Source organism: Pinus tabuliformis, chromosome 2_2, assembly GCF_031772625.1.
Source record: "Pinus tabuliformis cultivar Carrire ecotype Pingquan chromosome 2_2, CPIR1, whole genome shotgun sequence".
NCBI classification, from domain to species: Eukaryota; Viridiplantae; Streptophyta; class Pinopsida; order Pinales; family Pinaceae; genus Pinus; species Pinus tabuliformis.
Genome location: NC_142300.1, coordinates 801,998,002 through 802,016,978, shown reverse-complemented (window position 1 = coordinate 802,016,978; position 18,977 = coordinate 801,998,002). Strand labels below are relative to the sequence as shown.

General features: G+C 50.3%; 1 pseudogene; it reads right to left on the bottom strand.

Moving 5' to 3' along the window:
• Nucleotides 1-2,046: 2,046 nt before the first annotated feature.
• Nucleotides 2,047-3,856, bottom strand: LOC149195251 (18S ribosomal RNA; annotated as a pseudogene).
• Between the last annotated feature and the right edge of the window lie 15,121 nt (nt 3,857-18,977).

The following is an 18,977-nucleotide window of genomic DNA, read 5'->3' as shown; positions in this document are numbered from 1 at the left end:
CCTTTGTAAAAGGGGGGAACTACAGGGGACAGTGATCGAGAAGGACTAGAGTGGCCACCCTAGGAACTCGCACTACTTTTCGTCCTTCCCGAACACCAATCCACAACAATCCCACCTTTTCCCCGTAAAGCTAGGGGCCGAAAGGAAGAAGGGAAGAAAACAACATGAAAGAAAGAAAGATATCAAACATGTCTAACGGCTCACAGGGGGAGGCTCAAACAAAGAACAAGCTTCCCCACCCCCGTGCCTTCACAAAAAGGGGGGCAACTGCCGGGGACGGCAATCGAGAAGGACTAGGGTGGCCACCCTCAGAACTCGCACTGCTTTTCGTCCTTCCTGAACACCAATCCATAACAATCCCACCTTTTCTCCGTAAAGCCAAAGGGCCAAAAGAAAGAAGGGAAGAAAACAACAAGAAAGCAAGAGATATCAAACGTGGCTACCGGCTCACTAGGGGAGGCTCAAACAGAGAACAAGCTTCCCAAACCCCGCGCCTTCAGAAAAAAAGGGGGGAACTGCAGGGGACGGTTATCGAGAAGGACTAGGGTGGCCACCCTGGGAACTCGCACTGCTTTTCATCCTTCCAGAACACCAATCCACAACAATCCCACCTATCCTCTGTAAATCTAGGGGCAAAAGTAAGAATGGAAGAAAACAACACCAAAGAAACAAAGATCCCGAGAAAAGAGAGAAGCTCAATAGCACCCCGTGTAGATGTCCGCTAACCAAAAAGAAATCAAACAAGGCACCCAATCAAAAAAGCGTCCCACCTCTTCACACCCTCCCACATGCATTCAGAACAACACCCTTTCTAGCTTTACAACATAGCAAACAACCAAGCAAATAAATCACAACCTAAAATTGACCAATAGAAAAGACAAGAGCCACGATGAGACCAGTGTTTGGAGCACATCACTGAGAGGAAAAAAACCCCCCAACCCAGTGGCACAAGGATTCAAATGAAAGATAGACTGCTGCCAATAACATAAACCCACCCTGCCATTGCACCCCTCCGTGTACAAAACACCCAACCACCTTTCCAGCGAGAGAGTCAACGGGGGTCAAAGAATCAAAGTCTAAAGAGGAGTTGTCATGGGCCAACACTCAACACTGGAGAAAGCCACGGGCCACAAATACATCGATGGTTCAAGGCCACTAGAGAGAGGGACGTTCGCAAAGCGCACACCACGAAACAAAGAAATGATGCAAGTCCCACAAAAAACCCACAATCCAGAGGGAGGAACAATGACACAACCCGCTACTTCTTTTTCCCTTAGAAGGGGAGTGGGTCACGAGAGGACGAGGAATTCCCTTGATGGCAGAGGCATGAGATAAGATTGCCACCCTCATGCCAGTTAGAGGGGAAAATTGTGATCTCGATGGAGCTTAGACCGAGGGATGGGTTTTTCATTACCTCGACACCCAACCCTTCCACGAGGGCATGTCGAGGAATAGTCGGGAGGGACTAGGGTGGCCAACCCAACAGGTTGAACCGCTCTTCATCCATCCCATACTGACCACACCCCGACAATCTCCCCTCACAGAAGGTTTGAGCTACTAGGCGCACGCACAACCACTCCCTCCACCCAACCACCAACGAAAAAGCTCACCCAAGCAACACATCAACCGTCGCCGCCTTTTCGAGAGAACCAACTATGGAAGCCCACACCCTTGGCCCATGCCTTCCAATGAACAAAAGACCGAGCACCGCCACTACGAATGAGTCCAAATTTATCCATCGTATTTACCGAGCACCTCAACTCTGCAGAAACCATGCCCAGCCAAACAGATCGTCGGAAGGGCTCCCAAGAAACAAGCTTCTGGACCCCCTGTAGAAACACATTGGGGGGAAGAAAAACAAAGGATGGGTGGGACAAGCACAAGCATGGCTTGCAAGCACACACGAAAAAACAAGCGTTACCTTGAGAAAAGCAACCAACAATGTTCCCGCCAAACAACAAACCCGCTCCCCTAGAGACGCACCACAAATCCCACATTGCAATCGAAACCTAACCAACCCAAACCAAAAAAGAAAACCCCTGCTATCAATGATCCTACCGCAGGTTCACCTAAGGTAACCTTGTTGTGACTTCTCCTTCCTCTAAATGATAAGGTTCAATGAACTTCTCACGACGTCGATGGCGGCAAACCACCATTGTTGACGCAATCCGAACACTTCACCGGATCATTCAATTGGTAGGAGCGACGGGCGGTGTGTACAAAGGGCAGGGACGTAGTCAACACGAGTTGATGGCACGCACTTACTAGGAATTCCTCATTGAAGACCAATAATTGCAATGGTCTATCCCCATCATGATGCAATTTGAGAATATTTCCCAATCCTCTCGAACCAGGAATAAAAACTCGTTGGCTGCATCAGTGTAGCGTGTGTGTGGCCCAAAACATTTAAGGGAATCACAGACTTGTTATTGCCTCAAACTTCCATGTCCTAAACAGCCAGCCCCTCTAAGAAGCTGGCCACGAAGGGGAACCTCCGCGTAGCTAGTTAGCAAGTTGAGGTCTCGTTCATTATCGGAATTAACCAGACAAATCGCGCCACCAACTAAGAACGACCATGCACCACCACCCATAGAATCAATAAATAGCTCTCAATCTGTCAACCCTTACTATGTCTAGACCTGGTAAGTTTCCCCGTGTTGAGTCAAATTAAGCCGTAGGCTCCACTCCTAGTGGTGCCCTTCCGTTAATACCTTTAACTTTCAGCCTTGCAACCATACTCCCCCTGGAACCCAAACACTCTAATTTCTCATAAGGTGCTGGCGGAGTCCTTAGAGCAACATTTGTCGATCCCTGGTCAGCATCATTTATGGCTGAGACTAGGACAGTATCTGATCGTCTTCGAGCCCCCAAATTTCGTTCTTTATTAATGAAAACATCCTTGGAAAATTCTTTCGCAGTGGTCCGTCTTTCATAAATCCAAGAATTTCACCTCTGACAATGAAATATGAATGCCCCCGACAGTCCCTATTAATCATTACTCTGGTCCCGAAGGCCAACACAATAGGACCAGACTCCTATCACGTTATTCCATGCTAATGTATTCAGAGCATAAGCTTGCTTTGAGCACTCTAATTTTTTCAAAGTAATAGCACCAGAACCGCGACCCAACTAATTAAGGCCAGGAGCACGCTGCCAACAAAAGGGATGGAAGGGCAGGTGCACATCGAGTAGGCGGACTGACCCTTATGACCAAGATCCAACTACGATATTTTTAACTGCAACAACTTAAATATATGCTATTGGAGCTAGAATTACCATGGCTGCTGGCACCAAACTTGCCCTCCAATGGATCCTCGTTAAGGGATTTAGATTGTACTCATTCCAATTACCAGACTCGATGAGCCCAGTAATGTTATTTATTGTCACTACCTCCCCATGTCAGGATTGGGTAATTTGCGTGCCTACTGTCTTCCTTGGATGTGGTAGCCGTTTCTCAGGCTCCCTCTCTGGAATCGAACCCTAATTCTTCATCACCCGTCACAACCATGGTAGGCCTCTATCCTACCATCGAAAGTTGATAGAGTAGAAATTTGAATGAAGCATCGCTAGCACAAGGGTTGTGCGATCCGTCGAGTTATCATGATTCACGGGAGAAGCGGGCAAGCCCACGCCAACCATTTATCTTAAAAATGCATCCCTTCCAAAGAGTCAGGACTTGGTGCACGTATTAGCTCTAGAATTACGATGGTTATCCGAGTAGTATGGTACCATCAAAAAAACTATCACTGATTTAATGAGCCATCTGCAGTTTCACACTCTGAATTAGTTCATACTTAGACATGCATGGCTTAATCTTTGAGACAAGCATATGACTACTGGCAGGATCAACCAGGTAGCACCCTCCCTATCACACCCCTACACCTACGGTAGTCTTCCAACTGCTTATAGCGCGATGCAGCACCACCGAACACTTTCTTTTCACCAATACTTATGTTCGTGGACTACGCCTACTTTCACTTTAACATTTCTTAGCTTGTGTTTCACAACCAAGTAAACATACATTTATCCTTTATACCAATGAAGCCCATACTCATTCATTATCCATAGCAATTATAACAAGAAAAACAACAATTGCAATAGTATAAAGGGGAGGGGCAACTCCCCGTAATGTGAGTCTACCCGAATCAATATATTATATAATCATCATTTTTACAATGTACAGACTAAGTCCTTGGGAAACCAAAAATTTACACTTAGCCAAATTTTCACAACTTCGGCAAACTCGGTTTCCCAGCTCGTCGGCACCTCCGCACGGTCGCCGCACGACTCTCCAACCTGTCGTTCACCTCATCGCACGTCTTCGCCGGTTCGCTCTTTGTTTGGTCACAAACGCCCAAACCGTGTATCCCTGCCCACACGCAGTCCCACTTGCCAACTCTTGACAAATGCCCAAATCGTGTGCACAACACGTAGTACCGCTTGCCCAACTCAACGACCTTCGGTTCCAACCTCCGTTTCACCTTTTTGCACACTTGCATAGTGGGCGGGCGCTCACCCGAGTCGCCAAGACACCCACGCCAAGTCGCCGCACAAACGCCTCTGCACAATACACCCGGGCACGTCTTGCCCAACGCATCCACCTCTAACCAAGAGCGCTCTCACCAAGTGTGACTCACCAAAGAGGAGTGCATGAGCTATGTGCTTGCCTCCTCTTAAGACTGCGCACTAGAAGCTCTCCTCCAAGAGCGAAGATGAAGTGTGAACTTCGTTGGTTGAAATGAAATCCATTGCACGCACATATATCGACTCCATCGCATGTGGGTGGGCTGCCCAGCTGACCGCCCACAATCGCACATATGCACCCTTGAATGTTTGTTTTTAAGTCAGCCTTACCCACCATGGTATGTCGGCCAACCCTTCATCGCAAACCAGCAACCGTGTATAAACCATTGTTCATCCATCGCATTGTTTTCCAAGTGTCGCAGGTTTCCTCGCAAGCGGCTCGGAGAAACATTGCAGCGTCGTGCAGAGCGCGCCCGCCTGCAAGCCCGCGCGCCCATCCACGCGCCCGCGTCCGCCCGCGCGCCTGCACCTGAGGTCCTTACACTCCCACTTCAAAGGGCATTCCGGGCACTCTCTTACCGAGAGCCAACCTGAACACCCATCAAGTCAAAGAGATGTCAAAATATCATGTAAAACTTTTATGCCTTGCACCTCTTGCATCCCAAGAAGGAAGCACACGCAACATGCCAAGGACATGGCGAACAAATTGGCAGACCTGCCAAGCCACAACGCACCAGGGCCACTCCGTAGTTTGCAGCCACAGCCCAACCAACAAGAAAACGAGCGATCACTCACCCACTCCCTTAGAAATGATGCCTCCAAAGGCCTCCACACCCCGCACGGAGGCCACCTAGGAGTCCACCCGGACAGTAGCAACGGTGGACCTCGGTCACCCGATTGCCTGCAGCAGCCTCGATGCAAAGGAAACAAATGGAGAACGACCAACCATGCAACCTCTATATTATAAATGAGCCACAACCCTCCCCGCCCGGCACCGAGGCCACCTAGGAATCCACCCGGACAGCAGCAACGATGGACCTCGATCTCCTGACTGCCTACGGCAGCCTCAATGTGTAGGAAAAGGAAGGAAATTAAAAAGAGGATGACCGACCACACAAATCCTATCATAGAGAGGCCATGAAAACCTCCCTGCACCCGCACCGATGCCACTTAGGAGTCCACCTGGACATCATAAACAGTGGACCTCGATCGGATGACCTCCTATGGCAGCCTCGAAACAAAGGCAAGGGAAGGAAATCATACAAGACAAACAAAGCCCGCAACCTCCCTCAGAAATTCCCCCCAACCCACCCCTCCCCACACAGGGGCCACCTAGGAGTCCACTCGGACAACAGCAATGATGGACCTCAATTGCGTGATCGCCTACAGCAGCCTCAATGCAGATAGGAAACGGAAGGAAATAAAACAAGGCCAACCGATCCCACAACCTCTTTTAGAAATGCTCCCTGGCCCTCCACGCCACACACCGAGGCCACCTAGGAGTCCACCCACGACAGCAACAATGGTGGACCTCGATCATTTGACCGCCTGTGGCAACCACGATGTGAAGGCAAAGGAAGGAAATAAATGAAAATCAAGAGGGTCTCTACACAATACAAGAACACATATCCAAACAGGAGGAGGGATCGGGCAGCTCCGCACCCCATGCACCCTATGTACAGGCAACCTAGGGGATTTCCCACAGCTTTACCGACCGGACGATGAATAATTTTTCCCTACGGCCACCTCCAAGAAAAGGAGGGAGGTCGAAGCATTCCACCTCGAAATCCTTCTTCCAGATAGCCTCCACCATCGATGACTATAGTAGCAAGCCTCCTCCCCATTGGACCACGAGCACATACACCATTGAAACAACAAGTGCCCCCAAAACCTCCCCATAGAGAGGCCACCTAGGAGTCCACCCAAACATCAACAACAATGGACCTCGATCGCATGACCGCCTGCAACAACCTCAATGTAAAGGAAATGGAAGGAAACAAAACAACAAGACCAACCGAGCCCACAACCTCTCTTAGAAATGCCCCCTGACCCTCCACACCACGCACCAAGGCCACCTAGGAGTCCACCCGCGACAGCAGCAACGGTGGACCTCGATCACTTGACCGCCTATGGCGACCATGATGCAAAGGCAAGGGAAGGAAATAAATGCAAATCAAGAGGGTCGCTGCACAATACAAGAACACATATCCAAACAGGAGGAGGGATCGGGCAGCTCCGCACCCCACGCACCCTACGTACATGCAACCTAGGAGATTTCCCACAGCTTTACCGACCGGACGATGAATAATTTTCCCCTACAGCCACCTCCACGCAAAGGAGGGAGGTCGAAGCATTCCACCTCGAAATCCTTCTTCCAAATAGCCCCCACCATCGATGACTATAGTAGCAACCCTCCTCCCCATTGGACCACGAGCGCATACACAATTGAAACAAAAAGTGCCCCCCAACCCTCCCCTTCCCGCAGAGAGGCCACCTAGGAGTCCACCCGGACAGCAGCAACGATGGACCTCGATTGCATGATCGCCTGCAGTAGCCTCAATGCAAAGGAAATGGAAGGAAACAAAACAACAAGACCAACCGAGCCCACAACCTCTCTTAGAAATGTGCCCCCCGACCCTCCACGCCACGCACCGAGGCCACCTAGGAGTCCACCCGGACAGCAGCAATGGTGGACCTCGATCACTTGACCGCCTGTGGCAACCACATTGCGAAGGCAAAGGAAGGAAATAAATGCAAATCAAGAGGCTCGCTACACAATACAAGAACATATCCAAACAGGAGGAGGGATCGGGCAGCTCCGCACCTGCCGCACCCTACGTACAGGCAACCTAGGAGATTTCCCACAACTTTACCGACTGGACGATGAATACTTTTCCCCTATGGCCACCTCCATGAAAAGGAGGGAGGTCGAAGCGTTCCACCTCGAAATTCTTCTTCCAGATAGCCCCCACCATCGACATAGCAAGCCTCCTCCCCATTGGACCAGGAGCACATACACACAATTGAAACAATAAATGCCCATAAACGTTGTGACTTAACATTACCAACCGAAAAAGCCTGCCACACACGCAATATGCAAGGGAAAAGCCAACCCCTCAGTCAAACATATGGGCCAACACATCTATCAAAACCTCAAAGCCAACGCAACCACGAACGATGTGCACTTTGAAAGGAATGCCAACCCTTGACTTTACAATAAGGAGAACAGCGCCTCACATCACCCAACGGAAAAAGCGAGCAAGAGGGAGGTTAGGTGGTTTACAACCAAAACCCTTCCACGTCCCTCTTAAATGTATGCATCTCAACCGACAATGCCAACACGGAAAGAGTACAAGCGCATGACACCTACACCATAAACAGCCGAACAATGAAGAGGCTAGCCATCACAAGGAGCCACACCACAACCACCCATACAACTCGCAAAACTTGGAGCAGAAGGGGAATTGTTCACATATGCCTCCCAGGACAAGCATGGCCAACATTACCGCTCATGCGCTACCAAGTGGGTATGGAGAGAAGATGAAAATCAGACACCCTACAAATGACCCAAGGCCATTCTTGAGGTAAACGCGAAAAACCAACTCAATTACCAACCCACCTTTAACACGAAAAGAAAAACCCTCCGCACCAAATAGGGAGGAGGTGAACAATATAACGAGGAGCCAATTTCAATGGAGCCACAAATGGCTGCCCAGCCCAATCAAAATTCTCTATTCGCAACAACCGATGGGCACGATAGCGACTTAGGCACGCCAGAGTTTTGGGGCTTCCATTTGGGACCGCAGCAACGAAGTCTCAAAGGAGCGCTGAGAAAAATTTCAACATTCTTATCTTGGGATGGGAAAGAGGGATGGGCATGGCCAACATTACCGCTCATGCGCTATCGAGTGGGGATGGAGAGATGATGAAAATCCTACACCCTACAAATGACCCAAGGCCATCATTCAGGAAAACGCGAAAACACAGCTCGATTACCAACCCAACTTTCACACGGAAAGAAAACCTGTCACTGGTATCATCTGGAGGGGGACAAGGGGACCAAGATGAGCCAGGGAGCCAAACCACAACAGCCCCTACAGCTCTAAGAAATTAGAGAGCAATTGTCCACATATGCCTCCGGGGACGAGCATGGGCAACATTACCGCTCATGCGCTACCGAGTGGGGATGGAGAGAAGATGAAAATCGGCCACCCTACAAATGACCCAAGGCCATCATTCAGGAAAACGCAAAAACACTACTCGATTACCAACCAACCTTTCACATGGAAAGAAAAGTTGTCGCTGGTATCATCTGGATAGGGCACGAGGGGAACCAGGACGAGTTAGGGACCCACACTATAACATCCCATACAACTCCAAGAACTCGAAGAGCGGAAGGGAAATTTTTCACATATGCCTCCCAAGACGAGCGTGGCCAACATTACTGCTCATGCGCTACCGAGTGGGGATGGAGAGAAGATGAGAATCGACCACCCTACAAATGACCCAAGGCCATCGTTCAGGCAAACACGAAAACACAACTCGATTACCAACCCACCTTTCATACAAAAAGAAAACCTATCGCTAGTATCATCTGGAGGGGCATGAGGGGACAAGGACGAGCTAGGGAACCACACCGCAACAACCCGTACAACTCCAAGAACTTGGAGAGCGGAAGGGGAATTGTTCACATATGCCTCCTAGGATGAGCATGGGCAACATTACCGCTCATGCGCTACCGAGTGGTGATGGAGAGAAGATGAAAATCGGCCGCCCCACAAATGACCCAAGGCCATCATTCAAGCAAACACGAAAACACAACTCGATTACCAACCCACCTTTCACACGGAAAGAAAACATGTCGCTGGTATCATCTAGAGGGGCACGAAGGGACCAGGACGAGCGAGGGAGCCACACCACAATAGCCCATACATCTCCCAGAACTCGGAGAAAGGAAGGGGAATTTTTCACATATGCCTCCCTAGACGAGCATGGCCAACACTACCGCTCATGCACTACTGAGTGGGGATGGAGAGAAGATGAAAATCGGCTGCCCTACAAATAACCCATGGCCATTGTTCAGGAAAATGTGAAAACACAACTCGATTACCAACCCACCTTTCACACGGAAAGAAAACATATCGCTGGTATCATCTAGAGGGCCACGAGGGGACCAAGACGAGCCAGGGAACCACACCACAATAGCCCATACTGCTCCAAGAACTTAAAGAGCGGAATGGGAACTGTTCACATATGCCTCCTAGGACGAGCATGGCCAACATTACTGCTCATGTGCTACCGAGTGGGGATGGATAGAATATAAAAATCGGCTACCCTACAAACGACCCATGGCCATCGTTCAGGGAAACGCGAAAACACAACTCGATTACCAACCCACCTTTCACATGGAAAGAAAACCTGTCGCTGGTATCATCTCGAGGGGCACGAGGGGACCAGGATGAGCCAGGGAGCCACACCACAACATCCCATATAGCTCCAAGAACTTGGAGAGTGGAAGGGGAATTGTTCACATATGCCTCCCAGGGTGAGCATGGCTAAAATTACCACTCATGCACTACCGAGTGGGGATGGAGAGAAGATGAAAATCAGGAGCCTGACAAACGACCCATGGCCATCATTTAGGCAAACCCAAAAACACAACTCGATTACCAACCCACATTTCACACGGAAAGAAAACCTGTTGCTGGTATCATCTGGAGTGGCACGAGGGCGACCAGGACGAGCAAGGGAGCCAGACCACAACAGCCCATACAGATCTAAGAACTTGGAGAGCGGAAAGGGGAATTCTTCACATATGCCTCCTAGGACGAGCATGGCCAACATTACCACTCATGTGCTACCGAGTGGGGATGAAGAGAAGATGAAAATCAGCCGCCCTACAAACGAGCCATGGCCATCATTCAGGCAAACCCAAAACACAACTCGATTACCAACCCACCTTTCACACAGAAAGAAAACCTGTCGCTGGTATCATCTGGAGGGGCACGAGGGGGACCAGGACGAGCTAGGGAGCCACAACACAACAACCCATACAGCTCCAAGAACTTGGAGAGCGGAAGGGGAATTGTTCACATATGCCCCCTAGGATGAGCATGGCCAACATTACCGCTCATGCGCTACTGAGTGTGGATGGAGAGAAGATGAAAATCGGCCACCCTGCAAATGACCCATGGCCATTTTTTAAGAAAACGCGAAAACACAACTCGATTACCAACCCACCTTTCACATGGAAAGAAAACCTATCGCTGGTATCATCTGGAGGGGCATGAGGGGACCAAGACGAGCCAGGGAGCCACGCTCCCAGAACATGGAGAGAGGAAGTGGAATTGTTCACATATGCCTCCCAGGACGAGCATGGCCAGCATTATCGCTCATGCGCTACCGAGTGGGGATGAAGAGAAGATGAAAATCGACCGCCTGATAAACAACCCTTGGCCATCGTTCACGCAAACCCAAAAACACAACTCGATTACCAACCCACTTTTCACACAGAAAGAAAACCTGTCGCTGGTATCATCTGGAGGGGCACGAGGGGGACCAAGACGAGCAAAGGAACCACACCACAACAGCCCATACAGCTCCAAGAACTTGGAGAGCGGAAGGGGAATTGTTCACATATGCCTCCCAGGATCAGCATGGCCAACATTACCGCTCATGCGTTATCGAGTGGGGATGGAGAGAAGATGAAAATCAGCCGCCCTACAAACAACCCATGGCCATCGTTCAGGCAAACCCGAAAACACAACTTGATTACCAACCCACCTTTCACACGGAATGAAAACCTGTCGTTGGTATCATCTGGAGGGGCACAAGGGGGAATAGGATGAGCAAGGGAGTCACACCACAACAACCCATACAACTCCAAGAACTTGGAGAGCAGAAGGGGAATTTTTCACATATGCCTCCCAACCCGAGCGTGGCCATCATTACCGCTCATGCGCTACCGAGTGGGGATGGAGAGAAGATGAAAATCGGACACCCTACAAATGACCCAAGGCCATCATTTAGGCAAACACGAAAACACAACTCAATTACCAACCCACATTTCACACGAAAAGAAAACTTGTCGCTGGTATCATCTGGATTTTGCATGGGCACCCACACAATCGAAATGAAGCGACAAGGGAGAGACGGGAAAAAGAGCAGCACGAATGTGCACAAAGCCAACCTTGGGTCACAACTTAGCATTTTTAATACGGGCTCGTTGGCCCGTGAGCGCCCTGGCCCGAATGACCCGCCCGAACGAGTTGACACAGACGCCCTCAAATGACCCGCCCGAACGAATTTGCATGGGCTGCCCACACGACCGAAACGAAGTGACAAGGGAAAGCCAGGAACAAGGGAGAGCAGGGAAAATGAGCTGCACGAATGTGCATAAAGCCAACCTCGGGTCACAACTTAGCATTTTTGATACAGGCTCATTTGCTCGGCTGCGCCCTCGCCCAAACGACCAGCCAAAACAAGTTCACACGGACGCCCTCAAACGACCCACCCGAAGGAATTCGCATGGGCGCCCCCACTACCAAAACGAAAATACAAGGGAGAGCTGGGAAAACGAGCTGTATGAGCGTGTAGAAAGCCAACCACGGGTCACAACTTAGCATTTATGATATGGGCTCGTTCGCCTGGGCGCGCCCTCGCCCGAACGAGTGCACACAGAGGCCCTAAATGACCCGCCCGAACGATTTTGCATGGGCGCCCGTACGACTGAAACGAAGCGACAAGGGAGAGCTGGGAAAACGAGTTGCACGAACGTGGAAAAAACAAACCTCGGGTCACAACTTAGCATTTTTGATACGGGCTCATTCGCCCGAACAACCCAATCGAATGAGTTCACACAGACGCCCTCAAATGACCCGCCCGAATGACCGAAACGAAGCGACAAGGTAGAGTTGGGCAAATGAGCTGCACAAACGTGCACAAAGCCAACCTCGGGTCACAACTTAGCATTTTTGATACATGCTTATTCGTCCTGGCGCGCCCTCGCCCGAACGAGTTCACACGGACGCCATCAAATGACATGATCGAACGATTTTGCATGGGTGCCCAAACGACCGAAACGAAGTGACAAGGGAGAGCTAGGAAAATGAGCTGCACGAACGTGCACAAAGCCAACCTCGGGTCACAACTTAGCATTTTTTGATACGGGCTCATTCACCCAGGTGCACCCTCGCCCGAACGACCCACCCGAACGAGTTCACATGGGCGCCCTCAAATGACCGCTCGAACAATTTTGCATGGACGCCCGAACGACCGAAACAAAGTGACAACAGAGAGCAGGGCAAACGAGCTGCACGAATGTGGACAAAGCCAACCTCGGGTCACAACATAGCATTTTTTATACGGTCCCTTTCACCCGGGTGCACCCTCGCCCGAACGACCGGCCCGAACAAGTTCACACAGGTGCCCTCAAAAGACCCACCCGAACGATTTTGCATGGGCGCCCGAACGACCGAAAAAAAGCGACAATGGAGAGCCGGGCAAACGAGCTACACGAATGTGGAAAAATCCAACCTCGGGTCACAAATTAGCATTTTTGATATGGGCTCGTTTGCCTGGGCACGCCCTCGCCCGAACGACCCACCCAAACGAGTTCACACGGGCACCCTCAAACAACCCGCCCGAACAATTTTGCATGGCCGCCTGAATGACCGAAACGAAGCGACAAGGAAGAGCCGGGAAAAAGAGCTGCACGAACGTGCACAAAGCCAACCTCGGGTCACAACTTAGCATTTTTTGATACGGGCTCATTCGCCCGGGCGTGCCCTCGACCGAACGACCCACTCGAACGAGTTCACACGGACGCCGTCAAACGACCCGCCCGAATGATTTTGCATGGGCGCCTGAACGACCGAAACGATACAACAAGGGAGAGCAGGACAAATGAGCTACACGAACGAGCACAAAGCAAACCTCGAGTCACAACTTAGCATTTTTTGATACATGCTCATTCGCCCGGGCGCACGCTCTCCCGAACAACCTGCCCGAATGAGTTCACACGGGCGCCCTCAAACAACCCGCTCAAACGACCGAAACGAAGCGACAAGGGAGAGTTGGGTAGACGAGCTGCACGAACGTGCACAAAGCCAACCTCGGGTCACAACTTATCATTTTTTGATACGGGCTCATTCGCCCAGGCATGCCTTCGACCGAACGACACGCCCTGTCACGCCCCTACACCTGCGGTAGTCTTCCAACCACTTATAGCGAGGTGTGGTACCACCGAACGCTTTCTTTTCACCAATACTAACATTCGTGGACTACGCCTACTTTCACATTAACATTACTTAGCTTGTGTTTCGCAACCAAGTAAACATGCAATTATCCTTTATACTTAATGAAGCCCATACTCATTCATTATCCATAGCAATTATAACAAGAACAACAACAATTGCAACAGTATAAAGGGGAGGGGCAACTCCCTGTAATGTGAGTCTTCCCGAATAAATATATTATATAATCATCATTTTTACAAAGTACAGACTAAGTCCTTGGGAAACCCTAAATTTACACTTAGCCAAATTTTCACAACTTCGGCAAACTCGGTTTCCCAGCTCGTCGGCACCTCCGCACGGTTGCCGCATGACTCACCAACCCATCGTTCACCTCATCACACGTCTTCGCCGATTCGCTCTTCGTTTGGTCGCAAATGCCCAAACCGTGTATCCCTACCCACACGCAGTCCCGCTTGGCCAAATATTGACAAACGCCCAGATCGTGTGACCAACATGTAGTACCACCTGCCCAACTCAATGACCTCTGGTTCCAACCTCTGTTTCACCTTTGTGCACACTTGCACAGTGGGTGGGCGCTCACCCGAGTTGCCAAGATACCCATGCCAAGTCGCCGCAAAAATGCCTCCGCACAATCACCTCAGGCACGCCTTGCCCAACGCGTCCACCTCTCCACTAAGAGTTCTTCACCAAGTGTGACACACTAGAGGAGCGCATGAGCTATGTTCTCATCCTCCTCAAAACTACGCATAAGTGAATCTACTCCCAAGACCAAGTAAGAAGTGCGAAGATGGATTGATGAAATGAACTCCATCGCATGCACATATATAGACTCCATCGCATGTGGGTAGGCTGCTCAGCCGACCGCCCACCATCGCACATACACACCCTTGAATGTTTTTTTTTAAGTCGGCCTTACCCACCATGGTATGTCGGCCAACCCTTCATCACAAACCTCCAACCGTGTGTATAGACCATTGTTCATCCATCGCATTGTTTTCCAAGTGTCGCAGGTTTCGTCGCATTTCCTCCGCACGCACGGTTCATCGCACCCTCCCGTCGCACTATCGCACGCCCATCGCGCGCCTGTGCACGGTCACCCGGCACCCAACCGCACCACAGCTCTGAGGACCTTACATCCTCCTCCACCTAAAATCGTTGTCGTCCTCGACAACATACCATCCTGGTAGCCATCCACCAAGATCATCCATGATGTCAACTCCTCCACATACTGCAACTATCACTGCATCATATGTAGAACCACTGTCTCCACCATGTCTCGCCTCGGCAACCATCTGTCACCAAGACCACATACCAAGGTATACACCTCATCGGTATGTCATCCACCAGAGATCATCTCAATCCATTATCATCGATCACCCAGTCACAATCTCCACATGTTGCTCCAACATGGAAGGCTGGTCCCTCCATCCAAGCTACATGCCCACTGCAACATCCCATGTCGACCTCATCACGTTTCATCATGGGAACTACTGCCATGATACTCCAACACAATGCTAACACATCTTTGCACATTTAGCTCCCTCATGTTTGAACTAGTCGGATGGCCAGTCCAACTGTCACACTCAATCATGAGAATGCACATCCTCATGCTACCATCAGTTGTTCCTCAAAGCATCCTGTCACATCCTCAACTTGATCAAGAATCCATCTTCATATAAGTAAGCCATGCTCAGGTCATTGAAGTAGTCTTCATCTCATCTGCAACATGTTGTCCAAGTAGTTGAGTCTTGGCTCAACCCATGCCCAAGTCAAGTCACCATCATCATCGTAACTCCATCACTCCAAAGTGTCTCATATCGATCCTCCACATCAAGTCACTCTTCCAAGCCATGCCCATACATGTACTTTGAAAGTATGCATCCCATACTGCATCAAAGTCTCTGACCTCAGCTCCTCAATGCATCAGATCCTCTAAGTCCACCATATATGAAGTCCCTAAAAGTCACAACCTCATGTCATCATGAGCTCCATAATCTGCTCACAACTCCATCCAAGTCCATGGTCTTGTTGTACATAAGTGCAGAACCTCTCCATCGGCTCATAAGTAAAACATCTCCATGTCATATCAGCAAATCCATCTGCACAACATCCCTGCCTTGGCACTCTTCCTTGGATGTCCGTGACATCTCTACAAGTGCTCCCACACAATGTCCCTACATAAGATTGCCATGCTCCATGCCTCCAACCTGATGTCCATGACTAAGTTGCCCATGTAGTCCAACCAAATAGACCCATCACAACAATCAGTCATCCTCATCCAAGTCTACAATCTTCAGTTTAGTGAACTCGGTCACCCAACCATATCATCATGTCATGAGTCCCTCCATCATAGCTCCTTCACCAAAGTGTCCACCAAGACTATCTCTTGGTCTCGGCCATGAGAAGTCCACCCAAGCATCATGATCATACCTCAAGTGTGTGACCTCCTCAATATGTCCATGAGTCATGCCGGGCACTTAGCCAATATTCCATATGGCTAAAGCATGACCCATTCCTCGACAACGATCATCATGTTCCTCCCTTGTCAAGGGCCTTTGTACCTTCTACCATAAGGTCACAAACGACCCCAACAAGTCCTGCAACAATCAACAAACTTTGCTCTTCATCATCATCATCATGAGGCTCCTTCATGTGAGTGACCTCATCCATCCATGCCTACAAACTGCATGATCCTGGTCCAACTTGATCAACCTCAAGTTCATCCTCCATCATTGTCATGTCTGCAACATCTTCAAACATCACGGCTTCCTCTTCCTTGATAGCACAATCTGCAACTTCACCTTGCTCCATTGTCCAACCAAGTTGAAGAATTTTGTCTTCAACATTCTTTTCCAAGACTACAAGATTCTCTCGAATCCGGGGATTCTCTTCTTTCAACCTCTTCAACCTGTATAAGGTAAGCAAGAGCTTCCCTTCACATTCTTCCAAACCTGCCATGCCTTGTCATTCAGCTTGGTCCAAGCACTAAGCTTCACCTCTGCTAAACCTGTTTCACCATTCACCAACTTCACCAAGTTCCCTGCAGCCATGAACCGGCCCTTGTTCCACTTGTATGTGAAACTAGCTTCCTTCACCTGCAAGTACCTGCTTCCACTATCACTTCATCACAAGCAACCTTTCTCACCAGCTCCAATCGAGCTCTGATACCAACTATCACGCCCCTACACCTACGGTAGTCTTCCAACCGCTTATAACAAGGTGCGGCACCACCGAACGCTTTCTTTTCACCAATACTAACATTCGTGGACTACGCATACTTTCACATTAACATTACTTAGCTTGTATTTCCCGACCAAGTAAACATGCAATTATCCTTTATAGTTAATGAAGCCCATACTCATTCATTATCCATAGTAATTATAACAAGAACAACAAAAATTTCAATAGTATAAAGGGGAGGGGCAACTCCCCGTAATGTGACTCTGCCCGAATCGATATATTATATAATCATCATTTTTACAATGTACAGACTAAGTCCTTAGGAAATGCCAAATTTACACTTTAGCCAAATTTTCACAACTTCGGCAAACTCGGTTGCCCAGCTCGTCGGCACCTTCGCACGATCGCCGCACGACTCTCCAACCCGTCGTTCACCTCGTCGCACGTCTTCACCGGTTCGCTCTTCGTTTGGCCGCAAACACCCAAACCGTGTATCCCTACCCACACACAGTCCCACTTGCCAACTCTTGACAAATGCCCAAATCGTGTGACCAACACATAGTACCGCCTGCCCAACTCAACGACCATCAGTTCCAACCTCCGTTTCACCTTCGTGCGCACTTGCATAGTGGGCGGGCGCTCACCCGAGTCGCCAAGACACCCACGCCAAGCCGCCGCACAAATGCCTCCGCACAATCACCTCGGGCACGCCTTGCCCAACGCGTCCACCTCTCCACCAAGAGTTCTTCACCAAGTGCGACACACTAGAGGAGCGCATGAGCTATGCGCTCATCCTCCTCAAAAATGCACACAAGTGAATCTACTCCCAAGACCAAGTAAGAAGTGCGAAGATGGATTGATGAAATGAATTCTGTCACACGCACATATATAGACTCCATCGCATGTGGGTGGGCTGCCCAGCCGACCGCCCACCATCGCACATACACACCCTTGAATGTTTGTTTTTAAGTCCGCCTTACCCACCATGGTATGTCGGCCAACACTTCATCGCAAACCTCCAACCGTGTGTATAAACCATTGTTCATCCATCGCATTGTTTTCCAAGTGTCGCAGGTTTCGTCGCATTTCCTCTGCATGCACGGTTTGTCGCACCCTCCCGTCGCACTATCGCACGGCCATCGTGCGCCCGTGCACAGTCACCTGACGCCCAACCGCACCGCAGCTCCGAGGACCTTACACGCCCGAACGCGTTCACACGGACGCCCTCAAACGAACCGCCCGAACGATTTTCCATGGGCGCCTGAACGACCGAAACGACGTGACAAGGGAGAGCCGGGCAAGCGAGCTGCACGAACGAGCACAAAGCCAACCTCGGGTCACAACTTAGCATTTTTTGATACGTGCTCGTTTGCCCGGGCACGCGCTCGCCAGAACGACCCGCTTGAACGGGTTCACACGGGCGCCCTCAAATGACCTGCCCGAACGATTTTGCATGGGCGCCCGAACGACCGAAACGAAGCGACAAGGGAGAGCCGGGCAAACTAGCTGCATGAACGAGCACAAAGCCAACCTCGGGTCACAACTTAGAATTTTTTGATACGGGCTCATTCACCCGGGCGCGGCCTTGGCCGAAGGACCCGCCCGCATGAGTTCACACGGGCGCCCTCAAACGACCCGCCTGAACGAGTTCACACGGGTGCCCTCAAACGACCTGCCCGAACGACCGAAACGAAGCAACAAGGGAGAGTCGGGCAAATGAGCTGCACGAACATGCAAAAAGCCAACCTCGGGTCACAACTTAGCATTTTTTGATACGGGCTCAATCGCCTTGGCGCGCCCTCGACCGAATGACCCACCCGAATGAGTTCACATGGACGCCCTCAAACGACCCGCCCGAACGCGTTCACATGGAACCCTTCAAACGACCCGCCCGAACGACCGAAATGAAGCGACAAGGGAGCACCGAGAAAACGAGCTACATGAACGTGCACAAAGCCAACCTCGGGTCACAACTTAGCATTTTTTGATACGGGCTTGTTCGCCCAGGCGCGCCCT